This window comes from Sebastes umbrosus, chromosome 3 (assembly GCF_015220745.1).
Source record: "Sebastes umbrosus isolate fSebUmb1 chromosome 3, fSebUmb1.pri, whole genome shotgun sequence".
NCBI classification, from domain to species: Eukaryota; Metazoa; Chordata; class Actinopteri; order Perciformes; family Sebastidae; genus Sebastes; species Sebastes umbrosus.
In genome coordinates, this window is record NC_051271.1 from 13,658,287 (window position 1) to 13,671,653 (window position 13,367).

The following is a 13,367-nucleotide window of genomic DNA, read 5'->3' on the forward strand; positions in this document are numbered from 1 at the left end:
CTGATAACACATGTTGCATTGAGTGAAGGAGAGATCAGAATGACACTGGGTGTGCAGTTTCCCTCCTCTTTTAAGCCCTACAGAAAGGGCGTCGTTACACCCTGATTGGCCAAGAGGGGAATGCACCAAGCTGCTCTCAACTATCATTTAAGAGCCAGTCCCCACACCCTGCGCAACAGGTGAACTGAATAACCCTCTAATCACTCAGCAACTCAACCAAAAAAACACCAGGGAAAAGGGAAACAACAGCAAACACCAGAGAATTGGCAGCTGCCACAGTTTCATGGCTGGATCTTGTGTTCTGCCCTCATCAGAGAGTCCCCTTCTTTGACTAGACAGACAGATAACTCTTCAAACACTGTAGACAATAAATGGAGGTTTTATTTTGCACCGCCGTTATTATTGCCAGCATGACAAAGGAGTAAAACTGAAATGAAAAAGGATATAAAGGAAACAATGAGTAGTGCATCACACATAAAAAACATGGTTTAAATTAGCCATCCACACAAAATATAAACATAGATATAAATATGGACATCTTATAAAAGCAGTACTCACAGACAATGCTTCTAAAAGTGCTTCCAAAAGAAGATGGATGTAGATATGGACTAGATAGTTTCAACATGTGCTTCTACTCAGGAATGCAAGAAAAACAAAGATGGCAGCTAGGGTCAAAGGTCACAGGTCACAGGTCAACAGATAATGCCTGTAGTAAAGATAAACAGCAACCCCTAGTGGCTGCAGAAATGAACTGAAAGTTCCTTTCCTCAGGCCAGAACATCTTGTACGGTTGTGATGTTATCGCAGTGCCAAAATCTGTCCAAAGATAGAAATATTAATACCTGGCAAGGTACTCAACTGCCAAGTAAATTTAAGTGAAATATAGTGATATTGTGGTTTTAGCTGTCAATCCCGTTCAGTCTAGTGTGTGTCGTCTCACTGTTATCGCCGATGCTCGCTTGCATCTTCATAGTACGAGCACAAGCGCAAGCAACCGGCTGCTGACTGTCGTTGACTTAACGGCCACAGGTGTCACTGTTACAAGCAATTTCTGATTCTTACATGGAGCCCCTTTAATTGATTATTAATTGAAAGAGGTAGGTAATTTGTGGGTTTAAGGAGTGGACAGTCTAAACAATGCAGACTTTTGAATTTAAATAAGGAAAACAATTAAAACATCAGCTGGCAGGTATTGCTTGAATGTAGTAATAGATGCATTAGATGAGTGTATAGGAGTGAAACATTTGAGCTTTCGCTTTAGGATGAGACAGTTAATAGCCTGTGCTGATCATTTTATGGTAATGATGCAGATTAGTTATGGTTAGGTTTATCAAAAGTTATTGTTTTCATACAATAATGTTTGTGTTATTACAGACAAATCAACTTCACAGCTCTGCTCTTTGCAAAACTTAACGAGACAGTTTTGTTATGGCACCAGTGGCTGAGACTATATTGTTACACCACTTATGGATATTTGAAATAGCAAGGATGCTTTCTATAATCTAACTGCATTGGTATTTACAGCTCTCAACTTTACGTCAACCAACCCCACCCCACAATCTATCTTTTACATTGTGCCTTGGGTCCTACTACCATCCCTTTTTTACAGGAAATAACAAAGCAGAACAAGTCCTGCAAGTTATATCAGTGGTTTAAAAGGGTACGAATTTCTGGTGACTCTTAAAAGGCCCTCACTCACTGACTGTCCTCACTTCTGTCTTCTCGTCTTAGTGTCAGCTTGGACCATTCATTGAACAATTGCTGTGAATATAACAATATTGCTGCACAGTTGGACTCCACTACGGTAAGAAACCAAATCTTTATATTGACATGGCTGTATACTGAACTGAACATTTAAAATATCAACCATAAGAAATCAGTTAACCATTTTACTTTAAAAGAAAAAAAAAAGGACTTTAATTAATCCACATATTTAGCAATTTTTGTTTTCAATGTTTAATACATATATGCATACGTACTACATTTGGATTTGTGGTTTTCTTGGTTTTCAACTTTTTTGTGACTGTCAATTGAATTGTGTGATTTTATATGAATGATTTCCATTTGGGCTCAGAAAGCTATCAAAGGAATTCTAATTCTAATTCTCGGTCTATGCTTTTCCTTTAATATGTGTAGTGATTTTGTGTCACACATTTTTATTGACTCTTACTTTTCAGGTTTTTGCTCAGACACACTTTTGATTTCCAATGTGTCAATATACCACAACTTCTTAAATAAAAAACCCCAAATCCTGATGAGCAAGTCATTGATAAAAATAATGCATATTATTCTGAAGGCTGTAACAGTTAAACATACAGTATAGTAGCCTATATACTCAACACTGACGGATTGTAATTGGCTTGTCAGGGTGTGGCTGCTCTCAGTGAAAGTTCTTGTGATGTAGCAGCTCTGATTGTCTAATAGGAATTTCAGTGAATTTAACCCTTGTAAAGACAATTGCTTTATTTGACAAATATATATCAATGTTTATGACATGAAAATACAAAAATATATGCAAGTATTGAAATGTATTCTGATAATTACTTTGAATATAAATATTCAGTTTATCACAGACACTCATGAAACTCAAACTGAAAGGTTGGTACACTCATGGCTTATACAGATCAGGATATTTAGGGAGTTGAACAGATTCATTTATTTTTCTGTCTGATCTTAATAGCCATACTAACCATAACTGTATCATTATCAGATGATAATAAAATGTTAAAGCCCGGAGGTGGCAGAGTCAGAGTCCAGATCACAATCCAATTGAGACAAAATCACTTCTCTTCATAATTATCTTGACTGCTGTCTTGCTTGTCTCTTTATTTGTTTTGTCATTCTCTACTAAGCTGAACATCAGCGTGGTACCACAAATCAGGTGTTTGACTGACTCTTTCTGATTCTGGCCTATATGAAAAGTAGTGAATATCTGTTTAGCTGTTGACAAAGTTAGCTGTTTTCAAAGTGCCTTTGAAAGCAACCATAACTGCTCTTTTTAACAGAGTTTAGCTTATCAGAATCATGTTCTTGTCAAAGAATTATCAGAATATTATTTATAGTGTGATTTGATCATTTCCCCACAACTTCTAAATTAATATGGCAGAAATTAGAATCGACTCCACAAAGAAACAATATGCCACATAAACTGGTCAGCAGTAACCTTAATTATTTCCTTTGAGAAATCTGAATGGATCACATTATGATTTTATGCTGTGCATAAATTCTGGGTTTATTTAAAAGAATCTAAAAGAAAATCCTTTGCGAAATTCTTCAGTAGTCTTGTGAGGGCGGGATACGCCTGTTGTTGGAATCTTGAACAGCCCCGAGGTGTGATGCTATCTGACAAAGTGAGATATGGTAAAGTTACACAAACTTGTCTCTCCAGATTGTTGCCATGAGTGTGAGACATTCTCAAAATGTGTTATATGTCTTTTAAGCATCCGCTAAATTACAAGGATGAGTTTATCAGTGAGTCATTAGCACACAGAGGAAGATGATAGAAAACCAGAGCCATTACATCAAAAGCACTCTTGTTCTGTTATAACATTTGAGTTGCTATATCATAGGCTTAGTTACCAGTTAATTAGGTACACCTTGTTAATACTAATGCAGCCTAATACAACAGCTCTGCAATAAATCTTACATTCAAAACGGTTATAAAGTTATTTTTTTGTAGAAACAGTTTTATAGAGGTGTTGATTCAACTTTATAGGCATTTTGGAGGCTGTACTTTGTGGTGTTGCTGAATTGTATTATGATATAGTGAGAGGTGTTTCTCATATTCACCATCCTCATTGATATAAATGGGGTCGACAAAATATTACAAATACCTCTCAAAGCAGCAGTGGGTAGAAATAGAGCAAATATGTTTAAAAACGTATTTTTATGAAACGGTCACTATATCCTGACAGTAGTACATGAGACAGGTAATCTGAAAAAAATCCTGTGCCTCTGTGTCCTCCTGTTACTGTAATGCCTATTTCTCACCTCAAATGTTTTCAGAAACATGTTGTAGTTTACTGTTTAGCTGTAAAATGAGAACTTTTTTGACCCGCCGGCAGCCATGTTGAGATCAGTCAAGGAAATACCAAGCACCGCCCACCAGCCGGAGCACAGCCAATAGGAACACTCAATGGGAACTCTGAAATGACCTGTGATTGGCCACAGTCTCCCTTCACGGGCTAGATTTTTTAAAGCCTGAAAACAGAGCCATGAGGAGGTGCAGAAGTCTAGTTTTCTCTCAGAGCACTTGAATTACAATATGTTGAAAAGTAATTATGGAATTTTTGCCCAATGATGCCAAAAACTTTCTGCCTACTGAAGTTTTAATACTACAATGCAATATAACAGCAGTGAAAAACTATAACCTCCAACTGGCCATTCAGTCAAATCAACACATCTCTCAAACAGTTTCTACTAAAACTAACTGAACATTGTAACCTTCATGAAGGTAGGTTTTATTGCGGAGCTCTTTTATTAGACTGCATTAGTTTTAATCTAGGTGTACCCAATAAACTGGAAACAGAGTGTATATGAGAATGACATCAGTGTGGATATTTGTTCTTCATACTGAAATGTATTCAAAATGTATTTTTAATGTCCTTCGTATTTCACAGGAACCAGAAAAAGTGAGGATGGATCCTCTTATATTCCTTCTCCTATTAGCAGGTATTTATTTGCGTGTGTGTGTGTGTGTGTGTCCGTGCGTGCACAACAGAGAGAGAGAGAGGGAGAGAGAATAAAGTGGGCGGGTTTCAAGGAGACTAATTTATAACACTTTAAAATAACATAATTTTGAATTGGGCTGAATTTAGGTTTGATCATTGTGACATTTTTCTCTACAGGACTAATGGGAACAACTTCCGCATCAGCTACCACCTCTAATGTGACAGCAGGTAACATGATACTACTGTACTTTCTTTCAAGACAGCAATAAGAAATGGGCAAACTATGTGCTGGAGAATACACTAAAAACAATGTATTTATTTATTTATTTAAAAAGGATCCCCATTAGCTGATACCAATGGCACCAGCTAGTTTTCCTGGGATCCGAAAATTAAGCATATTACATTTATCACATACATACTATGTACAACATCATATTTGTGTTACACTAATAACATAAACATTTTCCAAACATATATAAATTTCACATTCATACACATCTTCCACAACCATTTAGCTTCAAAGCCCATCATCAGGGAAAAGGAACAAAAGACAAACCATACATGACCAACAGTGGACTATCGATCAGCTGCTTAAGTAATGTATTCTTAGATAGTATTTAAATGAGGATTTGTTAGAGGATTGACGGATGTAAAAAGGGCAGCTATTCCAATGATTGATGACACAATAAATGACCGTCTTTTTTAAGGCATTCGATTTTGGGTGAGGTAACAGGATTTGGCCATCACCTGCTGTTCTAGTGAAATGACTGTGAACGACCCTGCATTTGGTAATTTGACTGTATAAAAACTCGGGGTTAGTAGAATAAATGCTGTTACTAAAGAATGTTGCTGTGCTTAAGGTGAGTCTTTTCTCTACTGGTAAACATGACAGTTTATGGTGCATGCTGTCTGTGTTCATTCTCATGGGGCAGTGTAAGACTAGTCTTGCAGCTCTGTTTTGGGCAATTTGTAGTTTCCGCAGTACACTTTTCGGTGCAGAAGACCTTACAGGAGAGCAATAGTCCAGGTGGCTTAAACTTAAAGATTTAACTACTTGTCCCAGAATGTGTGCTGGAACATACGGAAGACATTTTCTTGCCATGGAGATGCCATTTCCTATTTTCCTGACAATTGTGTCAATGTGCTCTACCCATGACAATTGATTGACTATAGTTAGTCCCAGTAATGTGACCTTATCCACCTGCTGTATAGGTTCACCGTCCAAGTAGAGATTCAGTGTGGGCATAGATGACAGCTTATGACTAGATCCCAGAATAATGGATTTGGTTTTTGAGATATTTAGTACCAACTTATTTTGTTTTATCCAATCAAAGTCAGTCCACATGACCTCACCACCACTAATCAATGCAACCTCACCATTAGCCCCCACGACCTCCTCACCTGTCAACATGACCTCATCCCCAGTCTACATGACCTCGTCACCAGTCACCATGACCTCACAAACTTTTCATATGACCTCACCATCAGCCAATGTAACCTCCCCATCAGTCCCCATAACCTCAAGACCAGTCAATGCAACCTCACCCATAGCCCACATGACCTCTTTACCTGTCAACATGACCTCATCATCAGTCCATATGACATCACCACCACTAGTCAATGCAACCTCACCCATAGCCCACATGACCTCTTCACCTGTCAACATCACCTCATTCCCAGTCTACATGACCTCACCACCAGTAAACATGACCTCACAAACAATCCATACTACCTCACCACTTGGCTATATGACCTCGCGTTCAGTCAATTCAACATCAACAACGATGGATGCAACCTCAATACATGACAACACAGCACCACCAACAGTAAATGTTACCTCTCCACGAGGAGATACAATGATACCATCATTAAATACAACCTCACCACAACCAGTTCTCACAACTTTATTTTCAGGTATAGCAACATATTCTTTTCACTTTTGATTTTGCTGGTAGATATGTCCTCACCACCAGTCAACATGACCCTTAGCTTCAACAATTAATCTATTGCTGTGACAAATATAACTTTTGATAGATTTTGACATTGGTATTGGTTCTTATATGAATAAACTTGTTTTGCTTTACGTTTCATGACAATGTCATTTCCGGTCAGTCTGTGTCATTCTCAACCTGTCTTGCTCTAATGTCATATTTATTTATTCTGCAGCTCCTAATGCTACAGATGCCCCAACTGCTGCTCCAACAGCTGCTTCCAATGTTACAGCGGCTCCAACTGCAGCTCCTAATGCTACAGCTGCCCCAACTGCTGCCCCGACAATGGCTCCCAATGTTACAGCGGCTCCAACTGCAGCTCCTAATGCTACAGATGCCCCAACTGCTGCCCCGACAATGGCTCCCAATGTTACAGCGGCTCCAACTGCAGCTCCTAATGCTACAGCTGCCCCAACTGCTGCCCCGACAATGGCTCCCAATGTTACAGCGGCTCCAACTGCAGCTCCTAATGCTACAGCTGCCCCAACTGCTGCCCCCACAATGGCTCCCAATGTTACAGCAGCTCCAACTGTAGCTCCTAATGCTACAGCTGCCCCAACTGCTGCCCCAACAATGGCTCCCAATGTTACAGCGGCTCCAACTGCAGCTCCTAATGCTACAGATGCCCCAACTGCTGCTTCCAATGTTACAGCGGCTCTAACTGCAGCTCCTAATGCTACAGATGCCCCAACTGCTGCTCCAACTGCTGCTCCCAATGTTACAGCGGCTCCAACTGCAGCTCCTAATGCTACAGATGCCCCAACTGCTGCTCCAACTGCTGCTTCCAATGTTACAGCGGCTCCAACTGCAGCTCCTAATGCTACAGCTTCCCCAACTGCTGCCCCGACAATGGCTCCCAATGTTACAGCGGCTCCAACTGCAGCTCCTAATGCTACAGCTGCCCCAACTGCTGCCCCGACAATGGCTCCCAATGTTACAGCGGCTCCAACTGCAGCTCCTAATGCTACAGCTGCCCCAACTGCTGCCCAAACTGCTGCTTCCAATGTTACAGCAGCTCCAACTGCAGCTCCTAATGCTACAGCTGCCCCAACTGCTGCCCCCACAATGGCTCCCAATGTTACAGCGGCTCCAACTGCAGCTCCTAATGCTACAGCTGCCCCAACTGCTGCCCCGACAATGGCTCCCAATGTTACAGCGGCTCCAACTGCAGCTCCTAATGCTACAGATGCCCCAACTGCTGCTCCAACTGCTGCTTCCAATGTTACAGCGGCTCCAACTGCAGCTCCTAATGCTACAGCTGCCCCAACTGCTGCCCCGACAATGGCTCCCAATGTTACAGCGGCTCCAACTGCAGCTCCTAATGCTACAGATGCCCCAACTGCTGCCCAAACTGCTGCTTCCAATGTTACAACAGCTCCAACTGCAGCTCCTAATGCTACAGCTGCCCCAACTGCTTCCCCGACAATGGCTCCCAATGTTACAGCGGCTCCAACTGCAGCTCCTAATGCTACAGCTGCCCCAACTGCTGCCCCAACAATGGCTCCCAATGTTACAGCGGCTCCAACTGCAGCTCCTAATGCTACAGATGCCCCAACTGCTGCTACCAATGTTACAGCGGCTCTAACTGCAGCTCCTAATGCTACAGATGCCCCAACTGCTGCTCCAACTGCTGCTCCCAATGTTACAGCGGCTCCAACTGCAGCTCCTAATGCTACAGATGCCCCAACTGCTGCTCCAACTGCTGCTTCCAATGTTACAGCGGCTCCAACTGCAGCTCCTAATGCTACAGCTTCCCCAACTGCTGCCCCGACAATGGCTCCCAATGTTACAGCGGCTCCAACTGCAGCTCCTAATGCTACAGCTGCCCCAACTGCTGCCCCGACAATGGCTCCCAATGTTACAGCGGCTCCAACTGCAGCTCCTAATGCTACAGCTGCCCCAACTGCTGCCCAAACTGCTGCTTCCAATGTTACAGCAGCTCCAACTGCAGCTCCTAATGCTACAGCTGCCCCAACTGCTGCCCCCACAATGGCTCCCAATGTTACAGCGGCTCCAACTGCAGCTCCTAATGCTACAGCTGCCCCAACTGCTGCCCCGACAATGGCTCCCAATGTTACAGCGGCTCCAACTGCAGCTCCTAATGCTACAGATGCCCCAACTGCTTCTCCAACTGCTGCTTCCAATGTTACAGCGGCTCCAACTGCAGCTCCTAATGCTACAGCTGCCCCAACTGCTGCCCCGACAATGGCTCCCAATGTTACAGCGGCTCCAACTGCAGCTCCTAATGCTACAGATGCCCCAACTGCTGCCCAAACTGCTGCTTCCAATGTTACAACAGCTCCAACTGCAGCTCCTAATGCTACAGCTGCCCCAACTGCTTCCCCGACAATGGCTCCCAATGTTACAGCGGCTCCAACTGCAGCTCCTAATGCTACAGCTGCCCCAACTGCTGCCCCGACAATGGCTCCCAATGTTACAGCGGCTCCAACTGCAGCTCCTAATGCTACAGATGCCCCAACTGCTGCTCCAACTGCTGCTTCCAATGTTACAGCGGCTCCAACTGCAGCTCCTAATGCTACAGCTGCCCCAACTGCTGCCCCAACAATGGCTCCCAATGTTACAGCAGCTCCAACTGCAGCTCCTAATGCTACAGCTGCCCCAACTGCTGCCCCCACAATGGCTCCCAATGTTACAGCAGCTCCAACTGCAGCTCCTAATGCTACAGCTGCCCCAACTGCTGCCCCAACAATGGCTCCCAATGTTACAGCGGCTCCAACTGCAGCTCCTAATGCTACAGATGCCCCAACTGCTGCTCCAACTGCTGCTCCCAATGTTACAGCGGCTCCAACTGCAGCTCCTAATGCTACAGATGCCCCAACTGCTGCTCCAACTGCTGCTTCCAATGTTACAGCGGCTCCAACTGCAGCTCCTAATGCTACAGCTGCCCCAACTGCTGCCCCGACAATGGCTCCCAATGTTACAGCGGCTCCAACTGCAGCTCCTAATGCTACAGATGCCCCAACTGCTGCTTCCAATGTTACAGCGGCTCCAACTGCAGCTCCTAATGCTACAGCTGCCCCAACTGCTGCCCCGACAATGGCTCCCAATGTTACAGCGGCTCCAACTGCAGCTCCTAATGCTACAGATGCCCCAACTGCTGCCCCGACAATGGCTCCCAATGTTACAGCAGCTCCAACTGCAGCTCCTAATGCTACAGCTGCCCCAACTGCTGCCCCCACAATGGCTCCCAATGTTACAGCAGCTTCAACTGCAGCTCCTAATGCTACAGATGCCCCAACTGCTGCCCAAACTGCTGCTTCCAATGTTACAGCAGCTCCAACTGCAGCTCCTAATGCTACAGCTGCCCCAACTGCTGCCCCGACAATGGCTCCCAATGTTACAGCGGCTCCAACTGCAGCTCCTAATGCTACAGATGCCCCAACTGCTGCCCCGACAATGGCTCCCAATGTTACAGCAGCTCCAACTGCAGCTCCTAATGCTACAGATGCCCCAACTGCTGCTCCCACAATGGCTCCCAATGTTACAGCAGCTCCAACTGCAGCTCCTAATGCTACAGCTGCCCCAACTGCTGCCCCCACAATGGCTCCCAATGTTACAGCAGCTTCAACTGCAGCTCCTAATGCTACAGATGCCCCAACTGCTGCCCAAACTGCTGCTTCCAATGTTACAGCAGCTCCAACTGCAGCTCCTAATGCTACAGCTGCCCCAACTGCTGCCCCGACAATGGCTCCCAATGTTACAGCGGCTCCAACTGCAGCTCCTAATGCTACAGATGCCCCAACTGCTGCCCAAACTGCTGCTTCCAATGTTACAGCAGCTCCAACTGCAGCTCCTAATGCTACAGCTGCCCCAACTGCTGCCCCCACAATGGCTCCCAATGTTACAGCAGCTTCAACTGCAGCTCCTAATGCTACAGCTGCCCCAACTGCTGCCCCCACAATGGCTCCCAATGTTACAGCAGCTTCAACTGCAGCTCCTAATGCTACAGCCACTACCACTGCTGCACCAGCTACTTCAACCACCACTGCATCAACAGATCCTCCTACATCCAGTGAGGGAACCCTTGGGTTTGAGTTTAGTCTCAATCAAACATTTACATCAGACCTCTCAAACTCATCCTCGACGGCGTACCAGACTTTGGCTGCAGAAGTGGTCAAAGAGGTAAGATGATATAAAAATATGCTTTTTACACCAAAAAAAAAAAGAAATTCTATAAGGATCACCCGAGAAAGAAGTATATTTATCTTTTTCTTTTTGGAAATAAATCTGATCCCTTTGCACACTGAATATACTGATGTTTCTATTGTTCTTGCGTTGATGTACAGTACATGGAAATTTGGCCATTCTATTTGTCCCCACAATTGACATTGTGACGCACCAAAAGTTAATCTTTTTGTTTAAATACCCCATTGTATACCTTTTTTTACCCAATATTTTTGGAAGTAGAGTCTGGTAGATGTTCTTTAATTTTGTAAACATTATGTATGCAGAATATAGCATGTAAGATGTATCAGCCTCCAAACAAAACAGAGCAACATTTTTAAATTTTTTTCTAAACCATTACATTGCAAATTACAGTAATGTTGTCTTTCAGGTAAACAAAGCCTGTACAGATGTGTATGGATCATCTTACAGACGCTCAATTGTTAACTCATTCACGTAAGATTCAATGTCAATCACTTGCTTATATTTTTCTGCACATTTGCCAGTCACTTGCTGTTTAAAAGTGTTGCTTTTTCTCTTTTTCATTAAAGGAGTGGATCAGTGGTTGTCGACACGACGCTTGTGTTCAATGATGACAGCTCAGTTCCCTCAGTAAGCAATGCAACTACAGAACTCCGCAGTGTATTTACGAGCAGCTCTACCTCCCTGAACATTATATCAGGCACTGTTAATGCAAGTAAGTAATTGGAAATTTAAAAATCTAATTGAATCAATCTGTTCATCAATCTGTTTAAATTACATGCATATTACAGTGCCATAATAATTGATAACCCATTGGTATTTGTACAGCCTCTTCTTCTTCTGCTGCTTCCACCGCTGCAACAACTACAACTACAACAACTGCTACAACCACAGAAACCACCACCACTGCATCAACAGATCCTCCTACATCCAGTGAAGGAACTGTCGACCTTAAGTTTAGTCTCAACCAAACATTCTCATCAGATCTCTCCAACTCATCCTCAGAGGCGTATCAGATTTTAGTCGCAAAGGTGGTCAAAGAGGTAAGATGTCTTTGCACTGTAACAGTGTACTGCAAATAAATTGTGATTTTATTTTGTAACAATAATATTCCATGGGCATCATTAGACAGAGAAGCATCTTCTAAATTTAACTGCAAATAATCAGCAAATATTTTATTTTGGGAAAAAGCTCTTATCAGCGTGCACACAGAATATAGGAACACTCATGTTATACTTTCGCATTGATGTACATTAATCATTTAGTCTGTCCCCATAACTTTCCTACGGAAACAACAAAAGCCAATGTTACAGCGTATTTGAATACAGTATACAGCAGCCATGTTTTAAGAATTTAATATATACATTTCCATAATGCACACAGTGATTATTGCATTATATTGGAAGGTATTTCTTTTTCTGTTCTCACTGGCTGCAAGTTAGTTACGTCCCCTAAAGTGAGCCCAGATCCCATTGTGGCTCAATCGCCATTGTCTTCAAACCATAGTCACATCCCTGTCTTGCAAGGCAATCAGGGAACTTGCATTTGTAGTAAGCTGTTCATTGGTGCTTGCAGACATATGTTGTATTTATGTATTGTTTTTGTCATGTTGTCTTTCAGCTAAACGGAGTGGGTGCAAATGTGTATGGACCATCTTTCCTTCGCTCCATCGTTAACGCACTAACGTAAGACTGAATTTCAATAACTGACTAAGTTTTGCCAGACATTTGCCTTTTACCTACTTTTAAAATGCTTTCTCTCTTTGTCACTGTAGGAATGGATCAGTGGTTGTCGACTCGACCCTTGTGTTCAAAGATAAAAACTCAGTTCCTTCAGCAAGCAATGTAACTTTAGAATTCACCAATGCGCTTACAAGCCCTTCTTCCTCCCTGAACGTTATATCCACCAGCGTTTCTGCACGTAAGTTATTGGAGGCTTAAAAGTCAAACTTTATGAATTTATTGTTTACATATTTTAATCTGTTAAATAACTAAATACATGTCACGATAACATATTTGTAATTCTCTGGTCATTTTTAAATATGAAAGTACAATGTGGGCTCAAGGTTGGGATGTAGCTTACTTTTAAAGACTGTTTTTTGAACTTGTGAAGTTACTTTCACTTCAGATAATTTTACTGACTACAACCTCTGCTTTTTCTAATATTTCAGAGTCAACATCAACATCAACATCAAGCAGTCCTCCACGGCCCACAATGGGCTCACTGGCAGTCTTTTCACTAACACTGCTGGCTTTGGCACAGATTTTGATGGACTTATAACCGACACCCAAGGCAGATGCACTGACTTGGTCAATAGCTTATTCTATGCTATCAAGTGTGGGGGAAAAAACGATGTACTTACGAACCAAAAAAAAAGAAGATATAACAAGTGTGCATAATGAAATTTACCAATATAATGCCGTGTGGTAAAAAGACGTGCACTGTGTGTCAAAGATTGAGACTGTTTTTCAGTATTTTCCATATTTGATGTTACAATCACTTTTGTTCCAATATCATTTTATTGAAAATCTAATCATTA

At 42.7% G+C, this 13,367-nt stretch overlaps 1 long non-coding RNA gene across 1 annotated transcript; it reads left to right on the top strand.

The window, feature by feature from the left end:
- Positions 1 to 11,707: 11,707 nt before the first annotated feature.
- Positions 11,708 to 12,742, top strand: LOC119484482. Its single transcript, XR_005206023.1, has 3 exons — positions 11,708 to 11,871; positions 12,449 to 12,513; positions 12,603 to 12,742. It is a non-coding gene; the product is annotated as an uncharacterized LOC119484482 (long non-coding RNA).
- Positions 12,743 to 13,367: the final 625 nt, after the last annotated feature.